The sequence below is a fragment of the Barbus barbus genome (assembly GCF_936440315.1).
Source record: "Barbus barbus genome assembly, chromosome: 37".
Taxonomy (NCBI): Eukaryota; Metazoa; Chordata; class Actinopteri; order Cypriniformes; family Cyprinidae; genus Barbus; species Barbus barbus.
Window position 1 is genome coordinate 15,068,940 of NC_136715.1, and position 17,102 is coordinate 15,086,041.

The 17,102-nt window shown below is 37.2% G+C and overlaps 1 protein-coding gene across 2 annotated transcripts in view; it reads right to left on the reverse strand.

Annotated features, from left to right (window-relative positions):
• Positions 1–17,102, reverse strand: part of cdh4 (cadherin 4, type 1, R-cadherin (retinal)) — a gene marked incomplete at its 5' end in the record, with an annotated part of 231,956 nt that overhangs the window by 90,340 nt on the left and 124,514 nt on the right. The gene's annotated exons all lie outside the window — the stretch shown is intronic.

The following is a 17,102-nucleotide window of genomic DNA, read 5'->3' on the forward strand; positions in this document are numbered from 1 at the left end:
CAGTATGTTTGCTTTCTTCTCTTTGTGATTTCCTGATTTTCTTTTTTTTATCCATTGATCATAAAGTTGACCTTCCAAAGGACATGCTCACTATAGGCCTTCCGGATCTCCACTGATTTTTGAAACAGCCTTTGTTTTCTTGATTTCAGTGGCGGCTGGTGAAAGATATTTTAGGTGGGGCTGTTTGTGCGGGGGGTCTGGGGGCTCCTCCCCCAGAAAAATGTTAATTTCATAGATGTGATTTCCTGCATTCTGGTGCATTTTAGGCCACCCATGTCCCTTGCTTATACCAATAAAATAACTCAAACCAGTCAATACCAATGGTCTAAAAAGACAATATTATTTGAACTGCCATGTAGAAGTCAACAGTTTCACAGGCAATGATAATGAACAAGTTGCATGTTTATTATGCTCCGTGTCCAGATAGAAAAAGTGCAAACGCATAACGATAAATTATTATAGGAAATACAACAATCTAGTTCTTTAATCAATCCCCAGCTGTAGACTACATATCTTTAAAGTTCACTGTAGACAAATTGGATAATAACAGTCTGTGTTGATACTAGAGAAAGAGAGAAGGCTCTCAAAGAAAGGGTGGGACAACATTCTTGAAGAACACCAAGTATGAGAAGAAAAATTATTTTAACATTTTAACTAGTATGAAACACAGTAATCCAGCTCAGAACTTCGAAACAAAAAAAGCAAAACATACAGTTACATTCCTATTGAGATCACTATTTTAATGGCAAATGTGTGTGAAACATGGTGTGTGACTGTGAGTGAGAGAGAGAGACTGAGTGAGTAAGAGAATGACAGCATAAAAATTAATACGCTATATTCACTCAAAATTGTGGCAACAGATTACAAGCAATATTATTAAATACATTTAACAAATTAGAATTGAGTAATAATTAATCTAATTCATTCCTTAAAAGTTAACCATTTAAAATGAGTAAAATTTACAAAAAATGTTTTTAAACAAAAATATCTGAATTAAGAATTCTTTCTTTTTTTATTTACATTAATGCTACTCGACGTCGCCGGCGCTGCCATACTGCACTCGCACTCCTCTGAGGTAAATGTCCCGCGCAGCAGGTGCACTGCTCTAATCTTGGTACTAGGGGCGATATTTTCAGAGCCCCCAAACCATAAAATTCGACGACGATGATTGGCAAAATATAAACTTTTTTGCGTAGCAACAGGGGAACCATTGGCTTAAATTCCAGCACTGTAGGGCTGAGCGAACTGGAGCCCAGGGAAGACAGCCTATTGGCTACTACTACACCAACATGAAGTGAATGCAAATATCATTCTGGAGAGTTCTAAACACATTCTAAAGTAAAACCATTAATAGCATGTCATTAACACAGATAATTTTTCAAAATGAGAGATTATTAAAAACTTCTTATTATTAAATAAAAAAATAAATAAAAATAAAAAACTGGCAGGGAGGTCGGCGCCCCAGCGCCCTCTATGGGCGAGCCGCTGCTGCTTGATTTATATTTTCAATTCAGTTGTGCCGTTAGTAAGACTGAGATGCGTAAGCAATGCGCTATGTGTTTTGTTATTAGCCATTCAGCTCATTTCAGTCAATTGTCATCATGTCGGCTTCCCAGGCTTGAAGGTGCACTAAAACAAACACGCCCATCGCCCAATAGGACCTCGTCCCTATTATATATTCAAACAAAAACCAACACAGATATGTTATGCGAAACAATGCAAAATCAACGTTACTCACCTATCAAAAAGAAACAACGCAACCTCGGCATCCGATTCGAGTCTTCCCGCTCCTTGAGTTCTCTCCACCGCTGCTCCGATATTTACGCGAGTCTTACCTCTTGCCTGATTGTAGCCCTTCTTTTTAATGTTTTGTTCCTCTGATATTTTTCTCTTTTTTATCTTCCAGTTCTCTCTATCTATAGTCGATCTGCTAATATTCATCCTGTACACTCAAATTGAGCGCTGTATCATTACAAGACATGCCCCCTTACTGCTGATTGGCTGCAAGTGTGTTTTGGGACATGGTCCGACACTGCGGTCAAAAAGCGTTTTTCAAAAATTGCTTAGTGCACCTTTAAACAGAGTTTACTCAAATTAAATTCTGAAAATCATCTACTCAACCTCTTATAACTTTGGAAGACACTTTGGAAAATGTTTCAGTTGTTTTTGTACAACTACCATTACAATGTTTGATTAAAAATAAAAGCAATATTGTAAAATTTTACTACAATTTGCACTGAATAGGATGTCAATGGCTAGGAATAGGGATAGTCAATGGGATAGTCCACAACATTCTTCAAAATATCTTCTTTTGTGTTTTACAGAAGAAGACAAGCCACCAAGTTCTGAAATAACACGTGTGTAAATGATGACAATGTTCATTTTTGGGTGAACTATTCCTTTTATGATAGCCACCTTTTTACAATATAAAGCAAGTGTGATATTATTTGGCATATTCTGCACTATTTGAATAACGCCATAGCACATATACTCTGCTGTACAGCGCAAGCAGTCAAGGATTTTTGCTTTAGCCTGCAAGACCTCCAAAATGATCGGGGCAAGGGATCCTCACATACACACCTACACACAAACTGGCTTATCATGTGTGGTCTCAAACCACATTCACATATTCCTCCACAAGGCTTCTCACCTCTCAAACTATCTCATCAGCTCTGGAGCCCTTTGGCAGGTCCTCTGAGCTCCCTGTTAATGAATAAACATTTGCAGTGCACACACACACACACAAAAAAAAAAAGTTTAAGGAGGACGTGTATGACCTCCCTGTCAGTCTCGCCGTAACTTTTTTGTGTGTTCAGCCGTTGCGGAGCAGGAAAATCCATTAGACATGATTGCTGTGTTTGTAACGCTGCTGAGAGAGCTAAGCAAAATACTTTTCAGGGAGACTGAAAAATGCTAAGGTTGTCAAGCTTGAAAAGAACGACATAATACCTGACACACTTAATGGCTTACACAACCACAGTTGACCCCTTCCTATTTCCCGCTAATTCTCTCTCCGATACGGCATTACATTTGAAAGCCAATGATTTAAGTACATAATTTTGATGTGAACTTTATTAGCCTCCATTACGCCATGTGAGCTCATTAAAAATAAAGGCTTATTTACAAGTGCACAGAAAGGGCCGGCTCTTTCGACATTATACAATTTCCACTTATATATCCAGCTCTTATTGAAATGACTCAATTTTCAGTCATCTTCAAGCTTTCCTATCAGCCCATAAATAGCTTGCTAACATTCAGCTCATTTTATCCACAGCCTGGAAGCAGCACACATTAATGCGTGCAATAAATATATCCCTGGCCAATCCAATGAGCTAGACAGCCTTTAATTTGCCTATTAAATCACTGCAGTTACAGATGAGTCTTACATATTAAAAGACTGGATTGAAATGCGGGAAAAGGTAAAGTGGTTTACTATAGGGCTGATCATATCATATTTTTACATTAATTTAAATTAAAAGAGTTTACGTTGAAATATAAAACCAAAAAAAAAATATATATATATTAGGCAACTGTATCTTCATCACATCTGAAAATAGCCAAAAGGTGTTACTTACTGTCGTTTTACACAGTCAATAAAGATAGGACACCTCTAAGATCCGGCAACCAACAAGAAAATCTTTTTTTTAAATTTTTTTTTTTTTTACTTTTTTTAATCTATCTATCTATATTGTATAATGCATTGTCATTAGACCATACAAACCCTTTATTTTGCTTTAAAAAACTATATGTTTTATTGAAAATATTTAATTTATAGAAAAATAATATTACTATTAATGATGATAAAATTATTATTATTATTAAATAATTTACTATATTTTATGAGGAACTGGCAAATACTCTATTGTTGACTCAAACAAACCTGGTTTGCTACCCAAAGATTTTTAATATCCCAACCTGGCCACTCTATAAACAATTTATTGGACGCTCCACTGGAGCTCACCAACTGTATGTGTGTAGTTTAGGATTCTTGCTAACATTCCCATTATCGTAAAATCAGCTGTTTGCAATGAACAATAAATCTCTTATTTACTCTGCGTCATGTTGATTATTCTGGCTTTGCCGTATTGCTCACTTCATTGTATATTGGATGATACAGCATCTACACTGCAAGTGAATGGTGAGATAAGTAGGTAATCCGAAATGATTCTGAATTATGATGCTTTTCATTTTTGCTTTTTCGCTCTGATTCATGCACACAATAGAAATTGGTTACAACAGTCAACCACTGCAAGGAATACAGGAGCCCGAAATGAAATGCTGACATGTTTCACGGTTTGTTAATCATAGTATGGTAATCTCCATTATTTATTCAATTAATTATTCAGAAACTAATGTCACTTTAAACCTTAAAGATGGGTTTAATGAAACCCATTAGACTTCGGTTTTACAAAATAAGGAAATAATATTTCTTATCTGCCTCCGACTTAGGTGGGTGGAAAAGAAAAAGAGAATGTGACGCATACACTTGGACGTGATCCTGGCTGACAGCTGCATGTTCCTTTTATCCCTTTTTCATGTCTTGCAGGTGCTGTGCGGAGAGGGGGATAGAGAAGATTGAACGATCATGGGTCACAGATATTTCAAATGCCTTTTGCGCCATGGCCTTGGAGATAAGAACGCAAAATGTAAGATCCTCAGAGCCAAAATGTTAAGCAATAGGTAGCGCAATATTAAACAGCAGACCTAGCATACATGATTAATGTTTCTGTCCTAACACAGTGGTCACTGCAAGCCACAAGCAAGAAAATACTACAAAAGATGGCTTCTTCTCTGGATGACAATTTGAATTGTTATAAGTACACAATTTTGAAGTATAACTATGTAGATATGTAGAATGCCGCCCAAGTAACTTACAGTAGTCTTATTACAGGGACAATCCCCTTAGAGTAAACTGGGGTTAAGTGCCTTGCTGAAGAGGGCAATAAGCTCATGGATCACTCCTTGAGGGATATGAACCTACAACCTATCGTTAACCATTACACCACGCCACACCAACTAACAACTTCATTGTTCATTGCAAGTTACCATGCCATATACAGTGGAAAACTGTAAGTGGCTAACATTACTTTTTGGACATAAAATCTATGAATTATCATAGAATGCACAGTGAAAAACAGAAAAAGGACATTAACCCATGTGACGCATTACATTATCTTGTTTTTTTTACAATGCATTTTATTTTATATAATTTTCCTTCACAATTTTGTTATTAGCAATGTATGTTATTAAGACATTTTGTGTTCCATTTTCAGTTAATTCATTACTGTTAATTGCTTTATTTTAGTGTTGTGTGTTACACTGATATTTTACACTGAAGTATTTGGTCTTTGCATGTATGACCCTGTGCACTGTCTATACACAATTATTGGATATAGTGTATTTTAGGCCACTCAAGCTTTCTTTCTATTGTACCTATATTATTTTGACGGTTATCAGTATTGTCATAACTGCATTAATTTTCATTCATTTAATATTTGCTTTTAAGACTTCTTTTGTATATTAACACTACATCACAAATATACGGTTATAACTCTGAAAACAGCGGCATGCCATAATATAGGAAACATTTATAATTATTATTATTTTACAGTGATGTCTGGCAACCACATCTGCCATTTTTTACTGTAAATTCAAGGGAATATTTGGGATAAGTGAATTTTTGCACCAGTGCCAGTAAGCCGATGCTAAATCCTGCATCTTATTCACTAACTGCTCATACTGAAGTTTAACTTCAGTATATTTGAATTTAAATGCATTATTATTATTTTTAGTGCAAACTTGCCTCCTTTCATGTATGTAAATTCCTATGTAAATTAACCTCATTATAGATTGTTCACAAAACAACCTGGTGCAATTGCTGCCTTTAAAAGAGATGTTTGTGTACATTTTCTATTGATCGTGACAGCAATATCTGATCAAATGGTGGAGAAGAATATTATAACAGCTTATATTCAGTCTTGCGGTGTAGACAAAAACTCTTTCTGACTTACAAAGAGTGATGTGGTAGGGCCCCAAATAAATAAAAAAAAGTACACCATATTGCAGAAGTCTGCTACATATCCTCCACAGAATTAGCTAAATTTTGCCATCAAAAAAGGTAAATTGTTTATTGTTAATAGTGTAGCAATGTATGCAGCTCACACAGAAGTCACTTTCAAACCAAGCAAGCTTTCTGTTGGTCACAGTGGTGAATCTGCATGAACAAAATGAACACAGCAAAATAATTGTTGAGAAATTTTCCCCCCTCACACAAAATTCTTGATCGATTGGATTCTATCGAAATAACTGGATTTTGTTGATGAAAATTTCCCAAATACCAGTAAATGTGTCTGCACTTTAGTCTATCAGCATGACCTGATTTACATAATTATTCTAATTAATCTGGTATTAAAACAATGCACACAGCTATTGATTCGATTACCCCAACATCTTGTGAAACGGAGTGTATATGATTTCCTGTGAGTTTGCCTGCTCACGTATAGAGCTGAGCAGGGAGGTTTACTCACACAGGAGACTGAAACAGTGTCAAAAAAATTCTGAGACCGAGAGAGTGGCCGATATCCTGTCTCCTTAATGTTGCTGGAATGCACCTCATCGTCGACAAGTGAGACCGCTGGCAAAGGGGCTGTCAAAACCGCCGCAAAACCCATTGTCAAAACAGACCCTGAACAGCTCCGAACGCATAGAAACCAATCCCACTGAATGTCAGTGCATGACTACCATTTGTCAGGGCTCTCAACCTCTTCCCATACCCATCCCGAACCTCGCTTTACTCCCAGAAAAAAAAAAAAAAAAGAACTACTCGGAACTTTTATCACTGTCAACAAGCAAATGCCTAGTAAGTTGTATATGCACCACATGTCTCCCTGGTGCTGTGAGAGGTATCCAGCCGAGCTTTAGCTATAACAGTCTGTCTGCCTCACCTCCTTTGGGCTGTTTTTCTCCTCATGAGGAAACAGCTCAGAGATAACGTGGAGATGGCTGACTATCTGTTGCTTCAGATTAAGAAGGAGGAAGGCAAAATAAAGCCACGGTGAAGTCAGAACGTCTTTTTCAAATCTGACAGAAGGATAGATTACACGAGCATGAAAGAAGGAGAGAGCACATACTTCGTACAAACACCTGTCACTTGGTTGAAGATATGGTCGGACAGCAGGGAGGCTACCTGAGACACCCCGCATGGGATTGTACGTCATAAGCGGGTTTACTTCTGTCGCTAGCCATAAACCTCCTCCTGTGAGGCTTCATAAGCACAGCCAGCTTGTAAGCTAAGAACAGTGTTGCCTTTAGCGAGATGTCAGTAGGCTAGAGAGACTCCAGACACAGTCGGAGTGACACGCTCATATGAGCCTGGTGAGGTTACCAAAACGCAAATAGTTAAAAAGGCGCTAAAAGCCGAGATGCCCCTTATCTGTGGCAGACAGCAGTTAGTTGTCTCTTTTGTTGCGCGGGCCCCTCGGTACAGCTCCATCACAGGGCCAAAGCCCCTTCAATAGTGCCATGTGGTGGTCTTCTGAAATAAAGCAAACCTCCTGTTTGGATTTGGGTTTTTTAGTGTAACAGATTTAGTTTCATTTCTTTAGTTTCAAGTGTCTGGGTTATAGACATATTGAATGCAGTATGTATACAAAACTTGATGCTTTGGCTTCTTTGGAACTAGTTTTATTGGTAGAGAGAAAAAAAAGCTGTTGTTCTGAATATCAGTTCAAATGTAATATGATAATCAGATCAACAGTGTGAGTATGAGCAGTATTGCTTTTATATAAATGCTTAATAAAAAATCCATTTTAGACACAATATTGCCAGTCACTTTGTCTATTTTTGCTCTTCCAACAAAGGTAGTTCAAAAACAGTCAAAAGAGAATCAACCGAGCAACAGAGTATAGTCACTTTTTTTCCTGAATGAGTAATTGTCTTGAATGAATTGTTTGAGTAAATGATTCAATGACTCACTTAGTCACTGGTCTGGTTCCAGTATGAATCAGTTTTAAGGGAATGTTTCAATGTCTCACTCATAAAGACAGTCATTTGGCACCAAGTTCTCATGTAATGATGTAACCTGCAGAAAGAGTTAATGAACAATTACAAATACTAATGAATATTTCTGGACTCTTGCTTAGCCAATCAAAATCGAGGACTGGAACTAACTGTTGATATGCAATAAAACAGCACGCTTTCTTGTGTGATTTTGCTTTATTTTAACAAAACATATTGTATGGAATACAAATTTATGTCAATATTAAATTTATGAATAAATGTCTCAGTTGTTGCTTTTACCCAAATCTAAAATCTATTGTTTGAAAAATAAAAGCTATAATAAAGTGACAAGCACATTTGTGTAGTTTCTGTTTGTTATTTGTTACTGATGGATGTAGTTTGATTATTTTTACTCACCTTCTTTTTGGACCATTAATCAAAAAATCCTCTGTTGACACTGCAGGTGTCTGAAGGTTGCAGACATGCAGTGCCAGGTTTAATTGAACTGAGCTTAGTGCTCGCCCCCCCCCCCCCCAAAAAAAGGCTTACTCACAAACCATCATTCCAAATAATTTCAGGATAATTTCTATTTGGAGATGTTTACTTTGCAATTAGTCTGTCCATCTGGAGAAGTTGCACACATTAAAGCAATTTTGGGGACCGTATGCATGCATGATAGACAGGCATTATTGTGTTGATGGTAATCAGCCAATCACAGCAATGCAGAAGCACCCTTCTCTCACATGCCTTTTCACCTACATTTCATACCATATTTAAGGTTTTCAGTAAGAACTCAATGATCCCAAAGGGAGGTAAAAAGATGCAACCTTCATCTGGTATCGCTGTTGCTAAATTAGAAAAATAAGTGTCAAAATATATATATATTTTTCATTTGTTCAATTTTTTAAAGGAGGCACTGTCAGACAGCATTTGGACAAAATGCCCCTGCCCTTAAATGAGGTTGTCATTTGTGCCAAACAGTGTTTATGCAAAGATGCACCAAATCAGAGTAAAGAGCTGCAGCATGTGTGAGTCTGAAGATCAGACGTTCTAAAAAAATTATGGGTAGTGAAAAAGCAACTGAGAGAGAGATGATAAGTTGAAAAAAACTGTTGCTTTGATAATGGCTGAAGCGAAGGAAACTCAAATTTTATCACCAGAAAGGCTTGGAGGCTGAAATAAGGGGGGAAAAAATGCAACAGAGAGTGTGTGTGAGAGAGAGAGGTTTGATAAATGAAATTGGAAGAAATAATACACAGATAAGAAGTACAGCAGGGGGAAAGGAAATGCGTGAAGTGACTTAAGCAACCACAACAATCCCCACCTCTCTATTCAGCAGAGTTCCTGTCTCATTAAAAATGAATAGTTTCATGATCAGAACTCAGTACTGGAGTAGAGGTGAAAAACACACTAGTGTGGGCAACCTCACCGTCTGCACTGCGAATCCTTCACACTGTGTCCTTCATTAATTCAAGGCGGATGTTGATACAATCGGCCTTCATGGAATGCATTATAGATTAATGGATATAAACTATAGCATCCACCAACTAAATACATTTGATATTAATCCTAAAAGAAACATTACATGACCCTGACAAACACAAACTTTGATCTAATAGAGTTCATTCAATAAGTAAAATTACCAACCATGTAAACATCATCTCCTAGAGGTGCAGGAGATGCCTTCCCCGCTGCAATCGAAAGATGGTCCAAACTATATAATCCCCATATGAACAGGATTTCATTCTGTATTACAACATGCAGCAGTGGATTTGTGAAAATAATCGAGTGTATTATGGTCATTGTTGTCACGGCTAACGCTGGCATTATGCGAGGGCTCACTGTGCCACTTAAGCAGAGGACGAGCGCGGCCATGGATGTAAACAGTGCAATCAAACAGATCTGCAAGTATTTATTCAAGAGCTTTGAGTGAAAGTGTGTGGGATCGCGCTGAGCTTTTGCAGAGTACAAAGCAAATCTGTTGCCTCGTGGTAGAAAATCACTTTTCTGAACCTTCACTTTCAATGTACCTATTCCAATAGTCGAGTGCATAGCTACCAGTAAAAAAATAGACACTTTTCAATGCAAGCATCACACCTCATCATGCCATAGCATTGTTCATTATACTTATTTTGCATCTTTGACCTTTTGTACTGTACATTTTTCCTACAAGTAACAGGAAATGTGCATGCACAGCTACAACGAAGGAACAATAATTATGTATAACAGGATACATTTAAGCAAAAAAAAAAAAAAAAAGTTGAAAGTTCTGTCTAGATGTATTATATAATCAATGAGTGGGTTTAGCAATATGCATGACCATATTTTCCCATTAAATTTAAATGGCGGCCCCCAAAGCGCTTTGAATGACAGCTTCCATATGGGAGATGCCATTATGAATTACAGTGATTATCTGCAGCCTGTAAAAGCAGAGCGAGGAAAAAAATAATAATAACAGTAATAAAAAAAAAGGCTACAAAACTGAAGACAGATCTCAAATTGATGAAAAGGAACAGGCGCACACCACGCTCACGACTCTTTCCGGCCATCGAGAATGTTCCACTAATGCGTACAAATGTCAACATTTTTTTTTGTCTCACACTTGCTCTATCTTCAGCATAACCTTTTAAAAAATTTAACAATATGACCTTAAGAAAGAAAGAATGGAAGGCAATGGCTACACTAGGGGCTATGATGATGCTGTTTCTGTTTGCTTTCAGGTCACCAAGGAAGGAATGAGATACAACCAATGTAATCTCCTGACAAATACTATTTCTCTGCAACATCTCAGTCAATTCAGAGGTCAAAGTTATTAATGTGAGTACCATGGCAGCTCACACGCGCATCAGCCGTTTCGCGCTCGGTGACAGGCAAGGGAAACAGAGGATGAGGGTGACATGAAAGAGCGAGATAAAAAAAGAGACAGAAATAGCTGCAAAATTAACATTGAGGACGGATGAGTGAAACAGAATGAGAAATGGACTGGAGATGTAAAGAAAGCAGTGACATGAAGGGTGACTACTGAAAAGTGAAGAGAAAAAAGAATGGGGGAAAAAAAAAGAAAGCCAGGTAGACAAAATGAACCCACACTTTGTGAGTCGAGGGAACAGGCTGACCTTAAAACTCTCTCAACTCCAACAACAAACTAACGCAATGTTACATCAGCCCTAAAGGTCACCACAATGCAATATTTTAATAAAAAAGAACATATGGTCAGACTCTGAGAAGCATTCAACCGAATATTACTAGAAAATGCTTTCCTCAAAGTCAGACAACAGCTACAGGACTAATTTATTATAATGAACAATTAATGAATTCTGTCAGGAACTCATTAGCTAAGAACTTGCAGGGAGTTGCGTGAACCGAAAAGTGCAGAATAATTTATTTTTCATCTGTGGAACATAAGGACGCAACCAAATGTTGAAGAATCTGCAAAAAAAAACAATATTGACTGAACAATGCTGAATATTTGAGGAGGTTACGGCCCTGTGGTATCCTGTGAGATGTAAAACAGCTATAGGAAAACTCAGTTAAAGTAGCAATCTTATTCATCATCAATGGCAGTTGCTCAGCTGGCACATGAAAATCTGGAATCTGAGGGTGCAAAAATTCTAAATATTGAGAAAAACATTTAAATTCCAAATAAAGTCCTTAGTAATGCATACTACTAATCAAAAATTAAGTTTTGATATATTTACGGTAGGACATTTACGAAGTATCTCCATGGAACATGATCTTTACTTAATTTCCTAATGATTTTTGGCATAAAAAATAGATAATTTTGACCCATACAATGTATTGTAGGCTATTGCTACAAATATACCCGTTCTACTTAAGATTTTGTGCTCCAGGGTCACATATTAGAATCATTTCTGAAGGATCATGTGACACTGAAGACTGCAGTAATTGCTGCTGAAAATTCAGCTTTGCATCACAGAAATAAATTATGTTTTAAAACATGTTTTAAAACATATTAAATAAAATTAAATAATATTTCACAAAATTACAGCTGTACTGTTGTACTTAAAAAAAAAAAAAAAAAAAAAAACTTACTGACCCCAAACTGCCATCTACTGGTAGGCACGTGTCCATGTTAACCAATCAAAGTGTAGCCCCTTGGGTGCTACACCATTTTAGGACAAAATCCACTGTGGGAGGGCAATTTGTCAAGAAAATTGTGCACACACAGTGAACTTCTCCAATCCTCCACCCATTTGTTTACACATCTGGAACACATAAACATGCACAGAATGTGACCTCAATATGCTCCACAGCCGTAGTCAGTACAGTGAACACAGTCTGGAACACACACACACACACACACATACATAGAGACATACACAGACGTCCCTGTGAGTGTGGTGTCTCTATGGAGCAGTTAAGAAATTAGCGCACTGCTGCACACCACTAAGCACATAAGCATATGTTCTCTTACATCCTGCGCTCTCTCTCTCTTTCTCTCCATCCCTCACACCTACAGACATTTTCTCTTTCACGTTCTCCTCCTGCTCCGCAGCGCTGGAGACCATCCAAATGCTAAAGCTGTTAATTAGCACACGATGCAAATCATCCCATTCACATCTTAAGGCAGCCTGGTGAGAGTGACGAATAAAAGTATCTGTCTCATTTAGACCTTTCACATGACTGAAAAGTTGACTTTACAGTCCCTCTGTAGAGTATGCCACCATTACTGGGCTTAAATGAGACCAACAACAGGACAGTATGTGTAACAGGCTGTACGGTTTATAGACATTGTGCTCGCATGTATGTGTTTATGTGAGCGCTGAGCTGTGCCGCCCATATATGTCACAGCCCGGAGCGCTCTAGCATTTCTGATTAATTGTATCCTGTTTCCATAATAAGTGTTTCTCAAGAAACCAAGCTAATTTTGGGATCTCTTTACACCACCCCACCCTTCAGTCAGACTCTTAGCACCATTAATTTAGCCATTAGTAGCATTAATCCCACCTACCTCCATACCAAATGTCAGCTCAAGTAAATGATTAGAGCTGACATTTTAGAAGTGCTTGTTGTGCATAATGATAACTATGTTTTCTGTGGTCCTTCATGTTAAGCCTTTAATTGACACCAGCAGCTCTTAAAATCAATTAACATTTTTTGAAGAATACTTGTATTTTCATAAATATTTTATGAATTCAAAGGGCACAGAAGACCCATTGTTTATTTTCTGCACAGGTAAAAAATAAATAAATAAATAAATAAAATTGGTGTAGAACATTTTTTACAAATTTCACAAACATTTGCAAAGGAACAGCAAGTAACACACTGAATTAAACAGTAGGAAAGACTGAAATAGTATTTTCTTGTAGTATCTTCTTTCTTACAACTTTTTTCTATTTTTACAGTACAGAGGCAATTTAAGTGGCATTTCCTGATTTTTTTTTTTTCCAAAACGTATCAATACAACATTAAACAAAACATGCTATTATAAATTATTTAATAGTAGTAGTAATAATAATAATAATAATAATAATGTATAAATTAAATATCCATATATTACATGCATGCCAAAAGTTACATTTGAAAAATAAAATAATTTGTATATGAAATTGTCTCTAAATAACATATAAATTAATATATTAACAATATATAAAATACATTTAAAATAATAGAAATATAATTAAAATAATCTGTCTTTAATAATTTAGATATATTCTGTTATTTTAAAGTTTTTCTTTACTCGAATACTGTATATTAGCATGTTCTAAAATACTTCAAATTAATAATAATAATAATAATATATTATTATGTATTACTAAATATAATAATAGTAATAACTAATTATCAAAACAATTAACTTGGAATAGTAATAAAATAAAAATAATATAAAATATTTAATATTTTTTATATTTAAGATCATCAATATTTTACGTTGTTTTGACACAAATTTGGCTAAGAATGGTGTACATTACAGTTTTTGCCATGGAAAAGTGAATGACAGCATCTGCCACAGCGATTGTGGAATGACTCTTCTGTTCTTTTGGATTTGCTTCGGCTTGAGAGAGTGAAACAGAGCCATTCATCATTCCTTCCTGATGTAAAGACACCTGTCGCACAGTTATCTTAAGAGATAGGAGAGAGCTGGAGAGAAAGAAACAGCTCTCCATCCTCTGTATCATCTATCTACTGACTTGCTGATGCGAGGCAATTTTTGGTCCACGTTAGCACTTGTGTTTATGTGCATAACCTACAGGTAGATGTCTCTCACACGGAGCTGATCTCTTTGTCTCTATCTCCCACTCAGACGCAATATCATTATTTAGCTGTTTGGCAAAAAGGTCCTTATCATCAGTACTGCAAACATCCTGCACGAGAGATGGACCGCTTCGATCGACAATTACCCCATAAAAGGTGCATTGTAGCGATCTCACAGTAAGAATGAAGCATCTCGGATCCCCTATTGACCCTTCAGAAATCCTACAAACTTTAGATTGGAACAGACGAGAACAGAACAACACCAAGAACACTACCACTGAGCAAGGCACATAACCTCATCTACAACTAAAGGCCCGTTCACAACAAGAACAATAACTATGAAGACCAGTGTTGGGGGGTTAACGCATTACAAGTAATGCGAGTTACGTAATCAAATTACTTTTTTTAAAGTAATTAGTAAAGTAATGCATTACTTTTTAATTTACACGGAAATATCTGAGTTACTTTTTCAAATAAGTAACTCCAGTTACAATGTTTCCCATTTACTGACTGACAGCTCTCGTGTTGCCATGTTGAGAGAAATCGTGAGTAAGTGCAGAAGTGTTGTGTGTGAACATGATCTTACTGTAGTTCTAGACTAAATATGAACATGCATTTCCTCATCTCACCTGCACAAAACAGATTCAGTATTCCTCAAAATGAATAAATCAAATGCAAACTCAGAATACAAACCTGCAATAATTAAATATGTTGAATAAAACAAATATAATTTAGCCTATGTATTTAATCCCATTTAATCCCACAGACGTGAGGTGAATTTCACTTTTGAAAGGGCTTTTACATTTGTCAAAGGCATTTTTTATATTAAAAACAAACAAGTAAGCCCTGCTCAGATTTAAAAAGTTGCTCAAAAGTAACGCAACACATTAGGAGTAATTAAGGAGTAGCGCAATATTGTAATGCTTTACCTTTAAAAGTAACTTTCCCTAACACTGATGAAAACTATAATGATAACTATATTAGATTTCACATCAACAGATGATAGTAGTTTGTTTATTATGAGCACACACTCCAGTTATGTCGTCTATCGCTTTAAGCACTCGAGTTCTTTAAAGCAGGATGGAATCTGATTGGTTGATTAACATTACTGATATAGTTGTGGCGTAGACTCTGCTATTCTTTTAAATTTAGAACGATTTACAACTATAATTAACATCATCCTTATAGTTATATATTTGATGGACACTTTACTATCCCATGAGGCCATGGGAGAGGATTTGTGAATGGCAGTGTTGCAGCCTAACTGATACTGTAGGTCACATGACACATACCTCTGATTATATTCATACTACAAACAACATCCTTTTTTTAACGGTTGCAACGCAAGTTTCAAACCAAATGTAGTACCTACTAGACATTATGTGATTTTGTATGCAGCAATAGTCTGAAGCTGGAGTCTGTGTTCATCATACACTATGGGATTTTCTGTGAAATGTGTCAACTCAAATTTGCAGAATGGCGCAGACTTTCGGCAACTAGAATCAACTTGTCTGAACTGTAAATCAGGGCAGAAAACTTGGTAGAAGTCATGTAGTGTATTTCAGTCTTAACACAGTAAACAACAAAGTATCAGAAACCGGCAGATGGAGAGACAATGGGTCCTCCTGCAGGCCTGTGATCAGAAGGTCAACAGACACTTTATTAATGACCCGTCGTCCCTCTTATTATTCCGAATTAATTTATCTACGCAAAAAAAGCGCAAGTTTTCACGCTCATTAGGCTGATCTTTAGGGTCTTTTTGAAGTACATTCATATGCCCACACACTGTGGTCAATTATACACTGAGCGCTGGACATCCTGCTCTATTTGTGTTCATTTAACACACACGGCAGCCATATTGTCAAGCTCATTTCCACTGAATCAGCACCCTGAGGATTCATTATCTATTCTTTCACATCCTCGACATTAGGAAGATTAAACCGAGCTCACCGCAGCCAGTAAAGACCATCGGTGCAGCACGGCCTTCATACCCATAATGCATTTAGGTGAATGGCGATTACGGTGTTTACTTAGTTCAAAGTTGGAGTAATATTCTAAGGGGAAAACCACTGAATGCCAGCCTTTTATATGAAAATGGAGTAAATTTGAACCATGCGCACACACAAAAACACCCACGCGCTTAGGCAGCCAGAACAAAACAGGCACGGTCGGTGCACTCTTCTGAACTTTTGCCCCTCTTTAAAGCATTAGCCTAGAGTAAAGAGTTGAGTTCTCCATAATGAAGAGGCGAGACTTAATTTCAGATCAACCAGCCTTTTAGAAGGATGCGCAGATGCTACGCTACTGTCCGTATGCTAGATCTTCCCCCACCGCCCACATTCACTCTACCGACGCAAAGCCTTCTACCAAGCCCTTGGCCTAGAAAAAGGCCAGAAAATGGCTATTGATTTCTGATAAACAAGTTTCCATGCTGGGAGATCAGGACCTCTCGATTTCTCCAAGGTTGAGGAAAACGGACAATAGCCTGCAGCCAGCTCTTCTTTTCTTCGCCTCTGCCCCTGAAGGCCAGTGTGGCCAAAAGCAACCGGGCTGGATAATACAAGAGGGAGGGCTCTTTGTATCTCAAATGAGAATCTTTGATGAGCTTGAAGAGGAACTTCAAACAGGCTGAAGGAGAAGAGAGGAGTGCCGACCACATGTTTATTGGGTTGTAGATACACAAGGGAGGAGGGAAAGGCTTCTAAAGTAAATTAAACCAGATGGTGAAACGTGCACGTATGCGGACGCTTGCCCTTTGAAATGAGATACAGTGGTCAAATATCATTTTAGCATAACACTTTGATGTTTGTTAATTGAGAGAGGGAAATTTCATGTTACCTTAAAAAGCATGAGTCGGGAAATGAGCTGGCAAATGAGGATCTCACAGG